Source organism: Passer domesticus, chromosome 8, assembly GCF_036417665.1.
Source record: "Passer domesticus isolate bPasDom1 chromosome 8, bPasDom1.hap1, whole genome shotgun sequence".
Lineage (NCBI taxonomy): Eukaryota > Metazoa > Chordata > Aves > Passeriformes > Passeridae > Passer > Passer domesticus.
In genome coordinates, this window is record NC_087481.1 from 52,959,760 (window position 1) to 52,981,101 (window position 21,342).

At 44.5% G+C, this 21,342-nt stretch overlaps 1 long non-coding RNA gene across 2 annotated transcripts; it reads right to left on the reverse strand.

Moving 5' to 3' along the window:
• Window positions 1–264: 264 nt before the first annotated feature.
• LOC135305898 (uncharacterized) lies at window positions 265–20,820 on the reverse strand. Of its 2 annotated transcripts, none has more exons than XR_010366889.1 (5): window positions 20,693–20,820; window positions 17,942–18,048; window positions 15,343–15,546; window positions 2,327–2,376; window positions 265–541 (listed from the first exon to the last, which is right to left on the reverse strand). It is a non-coding gene; the product is annotated as an uncharacterized LOC135305898 (long non-coding RNA). The 2 variants fall into 2 exon arrangements; XR_010366888.1 differs by lacking the exon at window positions 265–541 and adding an exon at window positions 1,177–1,359.
• Window positions 20,821–21,342: the final 522 nt, after the last annotated feature.

Sequence of the window (21,342 nt, forward strand, 5' to 3'; positions counted from 1 at the left end):
ACTGAATTTACCAATGCCCTCATCGCCTTCTGCTAAGCATGAGCCCTGACTCATAGTAAGAGCAGCTATTTCTACCATTGGGGATGAAACTCCCAGTGGACAAACCCCTGCAGATTCACAAGAATCATCACAGCAGCTGGAAAACTGTTTCATCTCCCTGTGACTCAACCGCGCTGCTAATATTCCAGTTATTTGCAAGTTTTGTAAACAAAGCTATTCTGGGATGCTTTGGCAGCACCAATCTCCTTCTCCAAAGGCCAGCAGTTAGTCATGGCTTCATTCATCAGAAGCCCCTTCACTTTGGGAAGCTCTCACCTCACCCTTGTGCTGCAGCTACTCCTCCTCATTCCCTTCACAGGCAGGAGAACAACACCTCCCATATCCAGTCCCCATTCCCTTTGCTCTCTCCATGGATTATTGCAATCATGAAAGCAGCAGCAGCTTCCTGAAACAGATTTCTTCTCAGCAGAGGGGTGAAAAATATCCAAGCCTTCTCTGCCATCTTTCCTGGCAAGTGACATGAACTGCACCCATTTTGTCCCTTTAAAAAGATTTGAAATTAAAAACAAAAAAAAAAAAAAAAGAAAGAAGCTCTGAAACACTGCTTCTAATCCCAGAGTAGTATTGGCACAAACATAGGTGAACCTTCATCCCACTGTCAGGGAAATATTAAGTGAAAAAAATTAAGAAAAAATCCTCTCTTTTCCATGGCAATCCCAACCAGCTGGAAGCTGCAAGTTGTATCTGGTACTACAGCAGGCCCCCAAGGCAACACTGCAAAAATTCCCAATCCAAACCTTCCACTTTGCAAGCACAGAGCAAGATCCCAGGCTCCCCAGAAGACCAGGGAGGTTTCCTGGCTTGTACTAGGGACAGTTTGTTTTATTTAGGAAGAACTTCCTTGGGGGATGTTGCACAGATTGACCCCCAGCCCTGAATAATACATTTTGAACCTGCCATTAATCAAGTCACATAACTCATTTTTGCAAATAAAACATCCTGAGCTGTTTTTTGGGGGTCTCCATCACAAGAACCTTTGAATCTCTGTCCTTCTGATGAAACCTCCTCATGGTAATTGTTGTTGTTCTCCACACAATTAACTATTTGCTTTTGTGTTTCATATTGTGGATTTCCTCTTTTAATTACCTGAACTCCACTCAGCATTCAGAAATATCAAGCAGAACACTGTGAAAAAACTTTTTTTTCTTGTCCTGCAAATACTCAACTCTTCATCCACTGCTTCAGCAAGAATTTGTTTTTACTTTATTTGAGATACTTCAGCATTCCACTAGGAATGGATAGAAATGCTGCAGATTTTATTTTCTTCTTAGTAATTGATCAGACAGAATGGAGATAGCTCTACAAAAAATAAAACCAGAAAACAATATTCTCATAAAAGCTGTTGTGGCTTATGGCCACAAATTGAGCTTATTTTTAGTTTAATTTTAATTTAATAGAGAAAGAAAGAATGGGTCTAAATGGACAAAATTCACAGAGATTTCACAGTACAAAATAATAGCAAAAATCACATATTTCTGACACACAAAATAGAGGACAGCCAACTCCTCTTAGGAAATTATGACCATTTTACTTTATGCTCCTCATCTCCCTTTTAGGAAATTCATTATTTCTAGTTCTTTAAATGAGGTAAATACAATTATAGAGTAGGACCTTAAAGAGGAGGAGGAAAATGATACAGGAATGGACACTGGACGTGGCCAAAGCCCATCTCTGCAGAGTCCATCCCCTCTAGCACTGAGATAACTGGGGAGGCCACAAGCTGACATGGATGCATGTAGTTTCCCCACATTTTACAGTTTTTTAGTTGCTGTTGCTTTATAAGAATAGATCCAGTAGGGTTATATGTCCAGTGTATTTCATTCTGGACTTTAGCAGATAACAAACCTGCTTATCTTTTTTTAAAAAATAGACCCAGTTCCTGCACTTTTGCTTGAAGATATCACTTTTTCAAGTGATAACTAGAGAAAAATAGAGTGTAGGAATGTGAATAAGTGATATTACACAGGCTTGCTAAAGAGAATTATTGAGAAAACCTTGCAGATCACATTGTTTATTTCCCTGAGAATTAATGACCAAGAGGCTTTTACAATGTTTTAACATAATTTTAAGCCAGCATTATGTGAAATAAAACTTATCTGAACATTCTCTTGTCTTCTAAAGAGGATTTAAAAAATTAAGCAAAATACTTTCCTTCGTATCATTTGATACCTGATCACAGAACTTCAACTACTGCTACCAGGAGTACCATTTCTCCATATATATGGGGTTTTTTTACATTGTCCCACAGGAAAATTTGGAAGTTTACCTGCAGAGCAGGATCTCAGCATTGCTCTGTCCAAGCCCAGCTCTGTGTACCTGTGAGTGAAGGCAGGGAAGCAAATCAGAGGCACTTATCACCTTGGTTTTCTGACTCTAAGAAGGTGAAGTGGAGAATCTTCTGGATGAGCAAAACATTCTTGCACAAAACTCACTCTCACAGCGTGAATAACTTCAATATTAACAATTCATTTCATTCAGACTGAGAAGTGGTTTGAAATAAAGGCACTCTCATTTCCCATGACTATCGTTCTCCACGAGCACCAGGAGACACTGAGATCACTGAGATGGAACTTCTTTCATTTCACAGGAGAAAATGCTACTCTGGAAGCAATCAGTGGTCAGCAGAACATAATAGCAGCTGACATTTCAGGTCAATATGAAAGCAGTTTGGAGCCAGCCAATTTGGAAGTGCTCCAGTTTGTCACTTCATTGCTAACGAAGACAATGTTGTAACATGTTTTGTTTAATATAAAAACCAGGATAGAATCATGGGAGAATTATTTCCCTCTCAGCTTCACCCCCCTCCAATCCTCTTTCCAAATGCAATTGTTCTATTTTTAAAAAGCTCATTTGTTCTTATTGTTCTTGCATCAAGCTGGCTGCTCACCCATCTGTCTCCCACTGTGCTTAACAAGATGTCATGATCCTGCAGTCCCAAACACAGTCCTGATGTTTCCACTGAACTGAACCACATCTGCAATGACAGCTTTTACTTAGGAGCAAAGCTATGTTTTAAAAAATCACAACCTCTCTAGTCAGATTTCAGATGCATTTGTCAAAAGGAAAAATCAAAATAAACCTCCAAACCAGTGCCATCTTATCCAAGGTACCAGGATGCTCACTGGTTAAGACATTAAACAAAGTTTAAAGAATTCCCAGCTTCATAGTGCATGTTGTTTGAGAGCAAAGGTTGTTGGGAAAATGAGTTTGCCTTTAGGGCTGCCCTTCACCCAAAATCCCTCAGCAGCATCTTGAAAAAACTCCCAGCCCAAGGAGATCCCACAGGATCCTTCAGATCAGTGATGGTAATATCAGGTGAAACACCCCTGGAAAATTACCACTTGCTGCATGTCAGAAAGGAAAGAGACAGAAAGTGAGCAGGTAACCAAACCATTGAGTTCAAGTAACCATTTTCAGGGTTTCAAACAGAATTCTTGCAAGTGACTAAAGACTGACCCACTACTTTGCAGCTTCCATTGCAGGGGAAAAGTCTCATGGACAAAATCAAACCACACGTGCCTTTACTTGCCTAATAGCAGTGAAATGTGGTGGAGAGGGTCAGAAATGTAACACACCATCAGTCCAGGCCCCCTCATGCTCCATGCTGCCCCAGGTTTTGGCTGTCTTGTAGAAGGCAGCATGGCCTTCAAAGCTGGGGTTGGCTCTGCTTGAAGCACAGCCTCCTCCAGAAAAACAGCTCTGGATTTGGATGAGACCTCAAGTGCAAGGCAATATAAACACTGAGAGCTTTCAGGCCTGGCACAACCTCCATCACAGTTTCTGACCCTAAATAAGTGCACCCTGGTTCTGTCAGTGGATTCCATCATCGTAGTTTGGGATTCAGCTAAGAAGCCCCAAGAATTTTTGGCCTTGTGGAAAATAGAGATTTCGGCACTTTTCTCTCTCATAAACTTCTTCCCTGTGAATAGAGAGTAGACACACATTTGCCCTCAGTGTGTTTCATGGAATAAACAGGTTTGACAGCTGAGAATTTTTGGCAAGAGTGCAAACAAACTTGCATTTTTTTAAGAGGATTAAAGCAGACAAACAGCCACGCTACTCTCCTCAGATGAACAAATCCTGAGGAGACCTTTTTTTTCCTTATTGCATTAATGAATATTCTGTCACTTTAGCAGGCCAAACATAATTGCTCAAACTGCTATCCTGAGACTAATTGCCCTGTCATTTACAATTAGAGGTGTTAATATGGCCATTAAGATGTTACAAACCCCCTGAGCACCCTCCCAGGTCAGCAGGATGCACAGAGCACCCTGGCACAGCAGCAGAGGGAGTTAGAGGTTGGGGACCTCAGCAGGTCTGGGTGCCATGAGAAGCCTGACAAGGCAAGGACATGCCACAGCTTTCCCTCCTGCAAAACCCCTGCTGGCTGTCAGCAGGGAAGAGCAGCCCAGTGCAGAGGGGACTGGCACCTCTGCCACACCTGCCAGCCCTGAGTGCCAGCTTCCACATCCTGCAGCTCCACCAGCCCTTCCCTCCTGGAAGCCAAGCAAGGCAAGAGGTGCCACAGCCTCCTTGTCATCAGAATTAGGCTGAGAGTTCACTTATAAGCTTTTCAAATGGAAAGCCATCTTGTAATGAATTTCTTCTCTCCGCAGAGCAGCCGACACAGCAGAGAGGGGCCTGTGAAGCTTTCAGTCTGTATTCCACAGCTCGAGAGTGCAATTCACCCCCTCACACAGGAAACTTCCCTCTGCTAACTGAGCTGTTACAGCTTGGAGGGTGTCAGGCTGTGGGGGCAGCTCCTGGAATTGTGTGTGCCATATTAGCTGGAAGAGGCTGCCTCTGCAGGAAGACTCCAGTCTCCAGCTGCATTCTACTTGGAGATGGTCTGGAGCCACTCTGTTCCAAGAGGTCAATTTTTAAAGAGGCAGGAACAAAAACATCCCTCTCTAAAAATAAACCAACTCCGTGAAAAGGCCTGGCATTCCCCTGTCAGGTTTCGGTGGCTGGGAGAGAGAATAGTCTGCCTGGTGCTGGCTTCCAGCCACGAGGAAGTTCATATCTAATATAATCCAGCCACATTAGAAAAGACTGAGCAGATAAGAAGCCAAACCCAACTCAAACCACAAAACCTCCATTGAAAATGTGTTTTGACTTCAGAAGGGGGACAGGAAAAAAGAAGAGAAGATTAGAGATTCAGGGCCCAGTGCTCCTCTCAACTGCCCCAGATTTACACCCATTATAGTCCAGAAGAGTTGATCCAAATTCCCCTTTGCTGTGAGAAAGGCAAGTGCTTAACTTACATCAGCTGCAAAAACATTTCCGATTCCTTATCTCTTTCCTAATTGCCATTCAGGGGACAGTGTGATGTGTGTCACGTCGAGCCTTTACCATTTTTTCTGAAGGTTAAAAATGTCACAACGGGTGTGGAGTAACCAGCATTTCAGAAAAAAAAAAAAAAAGTTTGTAGATAGAGAAGTCTGTTATTGCAAGTCCAATGAGAAAATAATGCTCTCTTTGTACTTGTTTTCCCTTGACAGACAGCTTAAATTAGGTTGCTGAATAACTTGGTACATGTACAACAGTAAACCTGTCACAAAAGCATGTTAATCAAAGCACAACTGATACTTGACATCCCCTGGTGAAAGGCATTTTTACAGTGTTTCATTAAAATTGAAAGGAGGATTAAGAGGCCTATTTCTTGATTAATGTCTCTCTCTGACTGGGAGATGTAATCCTATCCATAACCTCAAATTACTGGAAACAAAATTAAATTTCTGCCAGCAGATCATTCTGAGCACATATGACACAGGGCACCAAAGTGTTCATTTCTTTACACTTCTTATCCAACCTGGAGACCCTTTGAGTTGCAAAAACCACAGTGGGAGCTCTAGTTACACTCCAGGCTACAGGAGATGCTGTGGAAAAGCCCCTGAGACTTACAGGGGTTGGCCAAACATTTTGAAAACATTGCTTTTAGTGTCAAAAATTATTATAAAATGGTGCGAGGAAATCCTTGGTGACAAAGTAAATCAGAGAGATGGAGACAGAGAAAATTTCAGAGGCAGAATTTTAGGGGGAAAGTATTCTACTACCTTTGCATGCCATAACAACAGGAACAGGGGAAAATTCTGCAGCTGACAGGGCATAGCAGCGTGTTAGTCAAACACCACAAGGCTTTGGGAAGAGGCAGGCAGTCTGGAAGGGGCACAGTGCTGGAATTTCTGTCGGGACACATCCTGGCTCTCCTCCCTGCCAGGTGACAGGGATCCTCCTGGGATCACCTCTCTCCCTGGTGACCCACAGCCTGATGAGAAGTGGGTTCTTCCTGCCCACCACCGCTGACCCAAGGGCAGGAATTCCATGTCAGGAGTGTCAGGAGTGCTGTCCCAGCAGGGACAGAGCTGTGCTGGGCAGTCCCAGCCCGCAGGGCAGCCAACCCTCTGTCAGCCACCTCAGCCTCTGGGACATTTGCTTTCAAACCTCTTAAATCAGCAGTGCCCAGGAGAATGAACAAAAGATGATACAGCCCACAGTAATTCCAGCCCGCCCCACACCAGACATGGCAAAGGTCAGAAACTCAGCAAACACAGCCCTGGCCACCCGCCAAAATCCCCATTTCACAGCTTGCTCTGCTCACACTCCATGGCAAAATCCTGCCTGGCTAAATCACAAGCCCAAACCAGCTGCACATCCCATTCAAACCAATCAAACCCACGGCTCAGAGCTCACTTCAGCAGCACGTGGCTGCATGTCCCTTACACAGACTCTGTTCCCTCCAAGAGCAAACTCCAAGTGGGATTTTGTGGCAGACCTGGCAGCCATAACCTGGCTTCTCAAAGGCAGATTAGATAAAATCACTCTGCTCTTTCAGCCACTTCTCCCCTGAAATATTTTCTGGCTGCCTCAACCTGATGGTTTCTCTTCAGAAGACAATAGTTGAGCTAGAAGCCTAAATTCCAAAATGCACGAGACTCTCAACAGATGCTCCTCGTATCCTTGGGCTTCAGTAGTCCTCTCACTCCCAAGGCCATTAACACTTAGGAACAATTTATTCCAGTAGGAAAGGGCTAGAACTTTTCCAAGCACAACCTACATGCACTGAGATGTTAGCAAGTCACCTAAGGCTACATCATCTTTCAGCTCTGATCTCCTCTCTGGTGGGTCTGGGTGACCCTCACCATCTCTGCCCATCCAGAGGTATTCAGGGCAGGATGGAGTCCTGCTTAGCCATGAATAGCTGAAAATTTTGCTTAAACAAAAGAAAAAAACCCCAAGACTTGTGTAACACTGAGCTTTGGAAGGTGGCAGCATGAAACCCTTGTTTTTAAAACAACATTCAGCTATGTTCATGTATTGACTTGCATCCTGAACAAGCAGCATTACTCCAGATTTCTGCAGAGAGGATGGGCTTGAAACCCATCCACCCCCTCCTCAGATTTTTCATTCCCCACTGGCTCCTTGGCATCTCTGTTCTAAACACCTCTGTTCTCACCCCTGTTTACAAGATGAGGTTTAAGCAGTCTGTGGAAAAAGGCAGAGTTCAAGCATTGGATGGGGCTGTGTTATCCTCAAAGTGTTTTAAGGGCAGTAAATATCAGGGCTCTCCTCTCCCTCCCATAAGCAGCTCAATGTACACAACAGGAGAGCACATCTGAGAGATGAGCTTGGAGATACAGCCTTTTATAGCATCTGCAATAATTTAATAAGCTGCAAGCTGCTCCCAGAGCACGTTCATGGGAGAGAGGGGTTGTTGTTGTTTTAGCCTTTGCAGCTTTGCTAAGCTTTGAACTGAGGGTATTGGGTTGAACAGCAGTAAATGCACTGTGAGTTGCCTGATATTTTCCATTACACCATTTATATCATGTAATCTTACACCTGACATTTCCTGTTCTTACACTATATCCACTGCTTGGGAAAAAAAAAAAAGAGAGAGAGAGATGGGTGTTTTGTTGCTATTTATAACATGCCACTAGATCTTAGTGAGCTTTACCAAAGGGCAGGTTAAAGAGTAATTAAAAATGTAGTCAGATTATTTTTTTAAAAAAAAGGAAGGATGTTTCAGGCATTCAAACCCTTCAAGGTGAAGTCCTCTGGAGCAATATTAAAATAGACTTTTGTGGTTTTGTTAATCTCACTTTGAAAACTTAATTTATTCTCATGAAATAACTTCCTTATTTGCAATCTAACTTGTAAGAAAATATTTACACCACATACACTGGCTTATTTGTCTATTAAGTGAGCCATATGGCATCTAGACTGGCAATTTAAGAGGGAACAGACAACAAACGAATGGTGCAGAAAGCTGCACCTTAGAGAGCCACAAAGGCTGCTTCAGACCTGACCTTGAATAAAGACAAAAAGAACCATTTCCCAAGGCAGGAAAGGAGTCTTACACAGATCACTGGGGAAGCCACGGGACCATCAGAGGGGTCTGCTCCTCAGTGTGCAGGGAGACCCCAAAACTCTGATCCAAACCTCTGCACAAACCGTGCTGGACCAGCAGCCCCTCCAGCCCTGCCCTGCAGTGACTCCACAGCTCTGGAAGCAGGAGCAGAGCCAAGGGAGGCCCAGCAGGTTGGGCATTGCCAAACACAAGGAGCCAGCTCTCCTGGATTCTGGCTGTGCCCGCGGCAGATGCACCAGGCAGGCTGAGATTGGTGCAGCCCTTTGCAGGAATCTGGCAAAGCTGAGCACTGATCAGGGTCCTGAGGATGCAAAACCTGCCTGGCTGCTCACTCCCTTGGGCTTCTCATGTTTCTGATGCTGGTGAGGGGGGAGGGAAGAATGTAAAACAAGATTTCTCTAGCTGCCCTAATCTCTGTTATGCCCCTTTTAAGCTTTCTCCTCACATCTCTAAGTAGAGACACGGCTCTCATGGCACAATGTGAGATACCAACCAAGGACATGGTTATCCTGCTTATTTGCTCTAAACAGGGAGCAACAGCAGGGTCGGTGGGGAAGAGGGAGCTGCCAGAGGAAGGAAAGAGCAGATTTAAATTGTCTGCATTTCAGCAGGGCTAGAGACAGTTAAATAAATCACCCCACTTTGATAGGTTATCCCTTTATTGAAGTTGTAAACAGTGTTGGAGCATAAAGGTTTTGGGCAAAAAATGTCTATGGTTATTTTCAGAAAACAAATGTATTTTAAAAGGCTTGAGTCTAACATAGAGTCTGAGTGAAGGGAAATACTGGAGTGATGGGAATTTTAAAAGGCCCAAGGTATAAGCATTTACACAGCAACCTGATTTGGAAACCAAGAAATAGGAAGATTAGTTTATTAGGAGGTTCATTTCTTTTCTGATTTCTATAGCAGAGTGTTTTTATCAAGTGAAACCACAGTCAGTGCCACAGCCAGTCAAATATAACAACCGGGAGAGAGAGGAGAAATAATTCTGAAACCTTTCTAAAATGAAAAGCTTTCTTCTAACTCAGGAGTCATAAATAAAATCAAGTATTTGCCCTCAGGGAAGAACTCAACACAACTCAAATTCAGCTGGAGGAATCTTTCACCAAGGCACATCTTTGCCCTCCCTGTTACTGTGCCTTCTCCTCACTCTCTTCCCTTTGGGAGTCAGAGCCACTCTGCATTTAATAGCTGTGCACCACCAAAAGTCACCCTGAAGGAGCCAACAGAGCCAAAAAAAGCTGGGCAAGGCTGATTTCCAACAACTTCATTGCCTGCAGCAGGACTTGAGCCTGCAAGGCTTATCAGGCAGTGCACAGCCCAGCCTCACACCTCCCTCCCTCCATCCCTGCCCCAGGCTCTCCCAGCACCCCAGCCTGCTCCCTGCAGGACACTGCACAATTTGCTGAGCTTTTTGCTGGTGCAGGATTGTTCCCCTGCCTTCCACAAGAAACTGTTCCGGGCTGGAGGGCTTATTTCAGGAGGGCTTCACAGCAAGCCAGTCTATCACACCAAAAACCATTTGCAATCCAAGTCCATTGTCCCCATCCATCTGAAAACCATGCAGAAGCCAAACAAAATCACAGGTGAAGGTCACCATTTCCCCCTTCTTCTTTCACCACAGTGAAAGCCAGCCTTCCTTCCTTCCTTCCTTCCTTCCTTCCTTCCTTCCTTCCTTCCTTCCTTCCTTCCTTCCTTCCTTCCTTCCTTCCTTCCTTCCTTCCTTCCTTCCTTCCCTCCCTCAAAAGCAAAACAAACCCTGCAAACAAAAGCAAATCTCTTTTATGAAGTGGGGAAGGACAGTGCAATGAGTTGAATGATGTCAAGATGTCAAAGACTTTCTAATGTCTTAGATTAGCCACAAATCCAAGTGCAACAGGCCAAAATGCTTTTTAATTCCACCTGTATAAAACCAAAGTCACTTTCCAGTGAACTCAGTAGAGCTGTTCCAAATTTACTATGGTATAATTCAAAGTAGTGTGGAAAAGGAATGTATAAACAAGGTCTTATTCAGGCTGGCTTGTGACAAATGGTGACATTTTCTTCTTGGAATAAAACCTGTCAAAATCATGTAATTAAGCAGTGACTGCCTTTGCTGAACAGAATTTATTTTCAAACACCAAAAACATCCTGTATGAAGTAAATCTGTGTTCTTGTTGTTTTCCAAAAGTCTCATTTCCAGCATGACTTACAAGTGAAATAATCCAAAAGGGTGTGCAGCAGTAAAGGGCTGCTGGGGCAGAACTGCAGTTGTGTTTCCAGCCTGGCTCTTTCTGCATTCCTGCTTTGCCTGTGTGCTTGCAAAAGGTAAGGACTCTTCCAAAGGTGTTACACCTCAGAGCAAGAGAAACCAACCCTCAAACAGATGCACCTGTACCTGGTGCATCACAGGCTGCTCCAAAGGGTGTTACAGCTTCTTTGCAAAGAAGACAAATCACCCAGAAGCCTGCTCCCACTGCGTAACAGTCCAGGGGAGATTTGGGAGTTGGTTTTAAATAAAAGCTGCTAGCACAGAGCTGCTGTTGAGGGGTGGGATTGCTCATTTTGGGTACAGCTGCCTTCTGCTGCTGTTAGCAGCTCTCACTGTACAGAGGACCCTGAAGCTCCACAGCTCATCCCCCAAGCCAGCAGGATGCCCCAGAGCCTGCAGAGAGCAACAGCTTCCATTGCTTCCAGACACTCAATCAGCAAAATGGCCCAAATCCCAAACAAGCAGCAGAAATGGGAATCCACAAAAAAAAAAAAAAAAAAAAAAAAAAAAAAAAAAAAAAAACTACCTCCCCTTCAGTGGGAAGAGGAGGTTTGCATCCCACATTCAGGTGTAGGGAGTGAGCTTTTCCAGAAAAAAGTACATCCCCACAAGGCCCAGCTATTGTGCCTACAATAGCATGGAAATAATAATAATACACCAATACTCCAACTCCAATAACAACACTGGAAAACGCTGAGTTTGCCGAAGCTGATTCATGGGTCTGAGGGAGGGGGGGAACAAAAGGTGGTTTTGACACATCTTGTTCCTGCCTCCTGTTTTTCTCTGCTTCTTTGAATTTTAAAATTCAAATGCTATAATTGGAGTTGAGTGAAAAACAGAACTTGTGTCATATGAGAAACTGACATTCTGGCATGTTTTTCCATTGAATCAGAACCAAAAAAAAAATTTTAATTTCTCGTGAAGTGACAATCCAAAAAAATCCAGTTTTGAATCCATCCATATTGATACATTTTAAAATTTTGTTTTGAGAACATCAAAGCAATGTAGCAAATTAAATCCTGCTAAAGTATATCAACATTTTGTGTGAAGAACCCAAACAAACACAGAAACAAGGATTTTACCTTTCCAAAGCAAAACAAAAATGTTCCTCGGTAGCAAATATCTGTGCCATTGACACCTCTCAGTAAGACATTCTGATTTTGATGAAATTTCATCTTCTGTCAGAAAATTGTTTCATCAGAAACTTTAATGAGCTTTCCTTCAATGCAAACACGTCTGTTTTACTCATGCCTAGGAGAAAATGTCACTGTGCAATATTTTGCTTGGTGAGGTGCCTCCCCATTAGGAGGAGGATATTACACCGAGTCTGATTTGGTTTCTCCACATTCCCCCCTCCCCATGCACAGCATGCACATCTATCATCTGATTAAAAACATTATTTATCTTTATATAAAAACATATATTTCCTAACAAGCCAAGACATTTATAAATAACTTATAATACTACAACACAGTGCTAAACATCATGATTTAGGACGAAAGAAGAAACCTTTCTGATCATTGTCCTTTAGTATTTCAAAGCCCATTTTTCATGTTTATTTGCTGTCACTGGCGATAAGTGATTGCCTTGCTGTATTGCATTTCCTCTGCAATGGTGAGCTGTTTGCAAAAGGAATGGAGGACAAGCTGTCACATCAAAGAGAAAAGACTGAAACCCACCAGGAGGTGAAGCAGGGGTTTATTGTCTTTTGGCCGGGGTTTTGACAGTTAATTAGCTCTCATCCAATTTATGCTTGTGTGGCAGCTACACCAGGGTCACCAGCAGCAGCTCCAAGGTGAGGCCAACGCAAAGGATACAAGGCAGGAAAAGTTGTGGCACAGCCCCAGCAGAGCAAAGGGCTTCATCTCTCACCCAGCCACAACTGATGGACTCCTTCCCTAATGAAGCCTTTGACTTGTTTGTGTTTTCCCTCACCACACTGAGGACTCTTTCAGCAGCTTTGGGCCCTGAGGAATTGCCAAAGTGCCTGCTAATTTAAGCAGTCAGAGTAGCAGCATCTGTGGAAAATGCTGCCCCTTCAACTTTCTTTGTGTCAGCTGCCTTGGGCAGAGGAAGAGGAGGAAGATGGCAATGAAGGTCTTCACTGAGGTGCTCTGCAGGGCTGGACTTCACTGCCTGCTCTTCAGGACCTTATCTCCTGGCACCCAAAGATTTTCCAAGGCTTGGCAAAACAAGTGTCCTTCTCCCTCTTATTACCTGTTGCTCTCTCTGCTGCTTTGGTGGGTTTTGCCACCTGCACAGGTTTTGCCTCCTCTGCCAGCTGGAAACCCCAAGTGCAGGGAGAAAGCAGAGCCCAAAGTGTTGTCCTGGGGCAGGAGCACAAAAGCAGGATTTTCACTTCATGGGATAAACCTTTGATCAAATCACAGGTCTCAGCTGCAAGAAATGCTGGAAGAGTCCTGCCCTGCTTGATGCCTAGTGAAAAGCAGCAAGGTTTCACCTCTGAAAAAAGACTCTGGATCAATTTAGAGGTCAGGTGGATGTCTCAGGGGAATATGACAGACAGTAGCAGGAGAAAAAGAATTGGAAATGAGATGCAAATTCACTTTATATTAAACACTCACTGAATGGGAATTTCTAGACATAACTGAACCAGTCAAGGCTCAGAATGGAGACCCATACTGAATACTACAGAGCTCCTTGGCAATGCCCAAGATGTGCCCCATTTCCAAGTGAAATACTCATACCTTGTAAAAAGCACCTGCTGCCTCAAAAAATAGTTTGTTTTTTTGAATTACCTGATCAGACCTTACCCAAGCAGAGAGAGGCAGTTTCCAGGCACACAGGAAGCAGCTTTCCTGCAGAGACACTCCTGAAGAGTCAGCCTCATTTAGGCACATTAAATATGGAAAGCACTGCACTAAAACAGCACTGGCACAATATCCAGCTTCCTATCTCAATATGCCAGCTTCCCTGCAGCTGGATCCTGATGAGATCCAGGGGCTGAATCAGGACTTCCACTCCATGCTGCCATGATGGGATGCTGGATGTGCATCCCACCAACAACATCTCAGTCCTTTGTGTTCTCTTTGTAAGAGACATTAAAAAGTCACCAGTACATTGAAAGTCTGAAGCACAATTATGCAAGTTTCTATATTAAAGTCACTTCTGGAGAAATCTTTCCTAAGTGAGCCAGTCAATGACAGGAACCACCCCAAACACCCCACTACTCACAAAAGCTGGAACAGACTGGGATTTAAGCTCTAGGGAGATGCAGCAACAAGTTCATCTGAATCACCTGCAGGAACTGAGCTTGGGTCTCAAGAACACAAAAGGCTGAGAGATTCCAGCTGAGCATGAAGAGCCAGTCCCCAAACACTGGGCCAGCAACAGCAGGGGAGCCAAGACCTTACCCAAACCCACCTGGAAGTACCAGTAGAGTCACCCTCTCAAATCACCAAATCACAGAATTATTTGGGTTGGAAGGTATCAATTCTTTATCTTATTTTTCTGTCGGAGTCAGGATTGAAAGCGCTCAAGTTGTTATTTTGTGTTCAGACTCAGATGTTTATTATTTCTTATCTATATTACAGTCATACAAGCCATGAGTTCTACAGCACTACACTAACAAGGTACAAAATGGCCCTGTATCTACCTCTACAAGGTCTTTTAAGGAAAAAATATCCAATTAATAAATGACACCTAAGTTATTTTTTACTTTTAACCCAATAACTAATCACCCATGCCCTGAAATGCAGACTTTTCTGTCCAATTACAAAATACCACCCAAACCCATGAAAAAGAAGATGAAGAAGAAGGTCCAGCCACCACCCTAAAACCTCCATCTTGCTTTATAATTATTACTATATTCTAAAAGCTTAAACTCTAAGTTTTCCAGCATGTGACACTACACACTTCTATTCAAACTACACACCCATAATCCCAGTGCTATCAGTCAATTTTGGAAGCCTTCTCCATGGCCTTAAGTCAAATGCAGTGTTCTCTTGAGGGTCTGTGCCTTTCAACAGAGAAAATCCAAAATTCTCAGCACCCAGGGTTCCAACAGGAAGGGACCTCAAAGATCATCTATTCCAAACCCCTGCCATGGACAGGGACTGCTACCATCACGCCGTGTTGCTCAGAGACTTGAGCAGTTCCAGGATTCAAAGCACAAATGTCTCTTTCCTCTGATGCCAAGAAGCTGAGACCCACCTCTTCTGAACACCTACAGCTAGGTGTGATGATTCTAGCTCCTGCAGCCCACTCCTAATATCATCTGAAGCACCCTTCCAAGCTGCAAACCCCCACTGCTCCCCTAATGAAGGACGGATGTGAATGCAAGTGGTACCAAAGAGCTCTCACGAGACGCACGCAGCAAGCGAAACAACAGACGAAACTCAGCGCGTGGGCTCGTGGCTTTGTGCTCCTCTCAGCTGTGAGTCATTGTGTGGGGTGGAACACTGCCTTCCTCCCCCAAAATATCATGGAAAGTAAGCAATGCCTCACGTTACACAGCAGGGGCCAGGGATGTGTTGCTCACAGGGAGCCTGAAGACTTGGCAACATCGCAGCCAAGTCTGTCAGTGACATTTCACACAGGCCATTGAGCAACCAGCAGAAGAAAATCATTTTAAGCCAGTCTTGATCCAGCAAGGTTCAGATAAGAAATAGGATATAGGCTCTTTCAATTCAAGGTCACCTACCTCCTTTCTCTTCCTGGAAAGCTTCTTTGCAGTCTCCTCCCTTGCTGTGGTGAGGGCTGTGCCCAGCACAGGTCCTTCCCTGGGGTGATGTGATCTGAGGCTGCTGCCTGGGGACTTGGATGCAGCACCTGGGATGGCTGCCAGCTGGACAAGGCAAGGCAGCACCTCTTGCAGATTAGCAATGAGTCCAAGCAGGCCTTTTTTCTGCACAAATTTGGAAGTTTGAGAGTTGGAAGATGCACGCTAAACACTTCCCAGAAGATTTAACAAATTTGCATTGGCAAACATTCAGTGATTCAGCTCAGGACTCCTCACCCTCTCAAGCAGGCACATCAGGTACCTACCCTGGTGTGTGTTACCTGAGCATGTCCCAGTGAAGCACCAGGAGTTGCTGCACTGCTCTAGCTCAGGCACTGCAACCATTCTGCAGCAGGAGCATTAAAAAATAAAAGGTACTAAATAGTCAACTCAAAGGGAAAACAAGTCAGAAACCCTGAATGTGATTCTTTGGCTTTGATCAGGAGATGATTTTCACCTGTAGGTGCTTGTCTCCATCAAGGAAAACAAGTTCCTTCATATCTACTCCAGGCTGTAATCATAAACAGGAAAGGCAGCCACCAGGGAGAGGTAAGAAACACACACAATATGCACATTGACAGCAGTTTTCTGCATGTTACTGCATAAAAGTATTGTCCACTTTGGGACAGTGACCAAGCCTCTTGTGGGCCCTCCCTGAACCAGCAGTTAATAATGCAGTGCAAGGGTCAGGAAAGTCCCAGATGCCACGACCAAGGCAGGAGCCAGCTCTGCTGGAGAAAGTCCCAGTCAAAATGTAGGAGAGGGACTGAGTCTTGTCCAGTCTTGCAAGATCAGCCAGGATGGGCTTTGTACCCACACCAAGGTTTCTCTCAGGTGTTTTTGGTACTAATTTCCTCCAGCCCATACCTGTGAGAAGCACCAAACACTCCTCCACTGTCTCTCACTGAGAATTATCAGCATTTTTTTAGGTTTACTAAAAGGCTGCATGAAGCAGAACTTGGAGACCAATCACAGCACTTAACCACCCCCTTCCCTCAAAGGCTTTTTGAAATAACTGCTGCTGCTTGAAGAACCTGAATACACAGGATAGGCAAGACCCCAGCACACAATGACCTGCTTTAAATGTCTTTTTGCCTTTGGAAAAAACACAGTGAGGCTTTTGAGAATGAATTATAGAAGGTAAAACTTCTAAGGGAAGATCAATAGTTGGACATTCTTTCCATTACAAAGCCATAGTGACATTTTTGACTTGTGCCTGTATATCTTTTGTAGCGGAGCTGTAAGTGAGACTCATGAGAGAGGGTTGAGGGGGATTTTGTGCCTACCCTCAACCTAATATTTTTATAAACATTGCTTTTCATTTCTGACTGCACTGCAAATCCATTATGGACGAGGAAAGCAGTCCTAAAACACAATTAAGAGATGGAGTCATGAGGTTGCAGCCTTGCAGCTATGAAGCAATGACCTCAGCACAAGGAACAGATAGAAGATACACTAATCCCTGTTAGAGGGGGAAGCTGGCAAATAATGCTTTTTAAATCATTTAAATCTGCAGCACACTGAGCTGAGGCTTCACTAGGCTGGAGGAGAGCTGACGTAGCCGTGCCAATGGATTTCTCTGCTCCCTGGGGCTCAGGAGGCACCCTGCTAGCAGGGACCCTGGGGAGCTGGATGAGCCCTGCGTGCCTAAACAAGCACACAAACACACACAGCTTTTGGTCCCACAAACACACACAGCTTTTGGTCCCACAAACACACACAGCTTTTGGTCCCATGGCCCAGGGACTGCAGGGGATTTCTTCTGGGGGCCCCCCTGCTGACACAGAGCAGCCTGGTTCTCACAGACCGGGCTCAGATTTATGTTCAGCATGGCACAGCTCCAAAGAGATGCTTTATTAAAAAGATTTTCCCAAGCCTTTACTCCTACCCACATCTTCAGTGCCTTCTTAGTGCTACAGGGGAGCTCAGAGCCCCCAGAAGTTCTCAAGAACCCTCTGCACACAAGTTACAGCACAAAATCATCAAGGGCACTTTTCTGGCTGGTTCTTCTCCCTCCCCTCACCCAATTTCAAAGCCTTCCACCAAGTGCAAAGATTTTGGCTTTGAGTGGTCAGTGGGAAAAAATAAACAATAAAATAAACTAGTGGGAGGAAGAGATGTCAGAGGAGAAGCAGCAGAGCAGGGCAAAGTCTCTGCTCACCACGGGTCTGTTGGCAGCCAGAGATTGTGAGGCACAGCTGGGAGGAGAAGTGCCACTGCACAATCACTCAAAGCAGCAGTGCTTCTTTTAGAGGCATTCAGATGCCTGGGCATCCCACCGAGTCTCCAAATAAATAGTATTTGATTGTGACAAGTGCCTAGCATGCTTCTGAATGCAGCAAGAAAATAATGCACTGACATTATGAAAATATTAGAGAGGCACAAGTCAATCCTACTCATCCCATGAAGAACAAAAATAATTTTAAAAAATACCCAAAAGCCCACAAAATTGATTAAATATAATGTCCTCACCAGCATTAGCAATCATAAAAAACCACTTTTCTGGCAAGGCTCAAGCTACCTGCAGAGAATTCACTTTCCTTTTCTTCTGACAAGAAGCTCAAGGAATAAAAATGGCATCCATCCCTCTTTCCTCTATATGCTCAGTTCTGCTCCATATGGTGCTGCCTGATAGTAAATGAGAAATTAAAAACATTAGCACCAGCCTCTGCCCTCTCCTCCCCCACTGCTTTCTCCCTGCAGTGGCTGCACAAAATCTGCTGGCCCAAGCTGGAGACAAAACCATTTAACTGCTGAGCTCTGGAGTTACACGTGAGCTCTCTCTTGTCTCCCTGGTTCATAGGTGCCAGTTTTGCCAAGCACTGACTGTCCTGAATTATTTCATCTTGGAAAATGACACTATTGGCAGACTGAAACTCACCCCATGGATTATTTTTTAATTTAAATTATATTTAGTTATTTACTCATTTAATAATATTTATTTATTTAAAACTGAAAGTAAAGATACAGAGACAATCAAAATTAAAACTAAAACCTTTGGGTGTGAGGCAGGTAGCAGTAAGCTGTAACATTTTATCCCAGTCCTTCCCAAACAGAATTTGTAGAGATATCTTAAAAAAAAAAATCAGAACAAAATTTTCCCAGTAAATTCTAGTCACAATCTGCAACTGCCACTTTCTGTTTCAGATCCCTTCAAAATCATTTCAGCATGTGCCATGTGCAGTGGGTTCCTTCACAAAAGTATTGTAAAACACACTGCAAACATAATTTTTTTTTTAATAATACTTGGGAGCAGTTGAATGAAAACCCCAAGAACTGAGAGAAGTGGTCAGCAAGCACTGAATGGGTTTTTTTTTTTATTATTCCTGCAGCAGCCAGGGGGGAGGCAGGAGCAGGCAGGTGGCTTGGGGGAAGCTGTGCCTCCCCATCACACTCTGTAGGGGTCAGGGCCAAACAGAGGAGGGGAGGTCACGGTGAAAGGGGCAGGGAGAACGTGACAAATCCCTCACCACACCTGCAAACACATCAGATCTATGGATTAACCTCGCAGGAGAGGCAGAAGGATCATCCCCTCTCTGTGGGCATCACAGCCTTTGGAAAGGTTTGAGCACTTAGGGTAATTAAGCTTTGCTATTATTATGACTATTATTATTATTATTGTTGTTGTTGTTGTTACCATCACAGCCACAGCCTTGGCTTTCACAGCCCAGGAGCCTGGGGAGATAGAGACTGTGACCATCACAAAAGTTGCACCATGTTTTCAACGAGAGCTACCAAGACACATTGATTCAACGTCTGCATGAGTCTTTCCCTGTTTGTCCATGATCTGAAGCAGCAGCAGAAGGGCAAATCCTGACATCTGGCACTGCTCACTCAGTGTCCATGTCCAGGCTGCCCTTCAGGGTCCACGTGCAAAGTTTGGGACATAGTTATGGTCACCCTCCACACCAAAAATCCATGTGGATAAGGCCATGAAGTCCCTTGAGCAGAGCTCACTCAAAAGGCCTGGAGAAATGTGCAGAGTTACAACAGAATTTTCTCAGTTACAACAAGCAATTTCTCATCCATTCTGTGAGAAGAATCTTGCTTCAAATAAAAAATATTTTAAAAAATCAACACTGCTAACTGCCAAAGCTGCCTCAGACTTCTTGACTGCCACATCAACAAAATCAATGTCTACGATTCACTCTGCACCCTTCAGCCCAGCACAAGCCAAGTGCAGGGAAAATGTTCTAAAATGAGACACTGGCTTCATTCCTTAGCAAAAGCAGTGCAACCTGAGCAATCCCTGCTCTTCCCACTCCTCTCCCTCCTACAGGAGCCAGGGCAGGTGTTTCCCATGAAAGGATCATGGAGAACAAGATGGATGGAGGTTGCAAACTGGGGGATAAAAGAGGTGACAGTAGCTTATACATGGAAGGGACTAGAGAGAAGAAATTCATGGATAAAAGTGAGAAGCAGCCTGAAATGGAAAAATCCATGTTGAGTGTGAAGGAACTCTCATCAATGCAGAGAATTACAAGGCAAATCATTTACCTGGAGAACCTGACACAAAAAATAAACCCAAATGAAAAGACACTTGAGGGGAAATAATTCCCTCTCTAAATAGAAGATTGTTTGTGATACACTCCAATATTCACTCAATCTCTTATAAAAAGCAGAGATTCCTGCCTAGTCAGAAAACACAGCACAGCAGAGATCAAAAAGTGAGCCCTATCTAGTAAGGCTTTGGACAGAACAGCTTTCAACCTCCTGCCAAACCAAGGATTTTTAAACTAAACATATTTTTGTCATCTAGACTAAAAGAGGAATCTAGGAAAAGGAGAATGCTCCTTCTCACTCAGTTGTCTCTCCAGCTGGAAGGACGATGTCACATCATGCATCAGATTCAGGTGGAAACACCCAAGTACCTCCCCTGGGGGAAGGAAAAGCCCCAGAAATTAATCTGGGGGCGCTTCAAGGGTTTATGATGGTTTATGACCCCTCCCAAAACATGGGAGCACAGAGGAGCCACTTCTGCCCCACCAAAGGGATGAACACCCTCAGACTGAGGTGACTGTGACCTTCCCCACGAGGTTTAGGGAAGGACAACTGGCAGGATAAAAAATTTCTTATCAAAGCCTGGCTGGGTGTTCATCCCCCCTGTGCTGCAGGTAGCACCACCACACACCCAAAACCCAAACCCTCACCCCCTGCCCACAAAGCGCCCACAAATGGGCCATTGAGTCATTAACCATCAGCATTCCAGTCTCTCTTCAATAATAATCCCAATATTATTTCCCTCCCCACCTTCCAGCGTGGTTGCACTCACTGGCACAGGGAGATGCAGCCAAGAAAAGCAGGGCCAAAAGCAGAGAGGAGATGCTCTTCCTGGGGGGAGGAGGGGAGAAAATCAGCTGTGGGATGAAGCCAGGCTGAAAAAAAGGGTAATTCCTTTGGATCTGCAGTGGAATTCCTTCCAGACAGCTGGTTGCCAGCTCAGATATGTGGTGCACCCACCAACCTAAGCTTGGGTGGTGTGCTGAAATTAAAGTGTTACGAGCAGAGCCTGTGCAAGCTGACACACAGAGAAGGGCAGGCAGACCCCATCCCTCCCAAATGCAGGCACAGTGATCCATGCCATGGCCTGAGCTCCAGTGGCACATGTCCCCAGGGCTTTCCCAGGCCTTTGAGGCCGTTCAGCCAAGTGTAGATGCTGTCTGTGAGCCCCAGCACTGCTTTAGCTGCTCTGTTTGAAGGTGTCTGTAGATTTGGAGCTCAGTGCTAATGCAGCACAGGGGCAGGAATGGCTCTGAGGGAAGCTTAAAGCCAGGATAAACAACTTACTATCGGTTATGATTTTCTCAGTATTTCAACCAAGGCAGTGCCAGTCACCCAAAGGCAGGGCTGTGAGTCTCAGCATTAACACAGGCACAACAAAAAGTGCTTTTCAAAGTCTGGCTTCCTGCTAACACTATATTG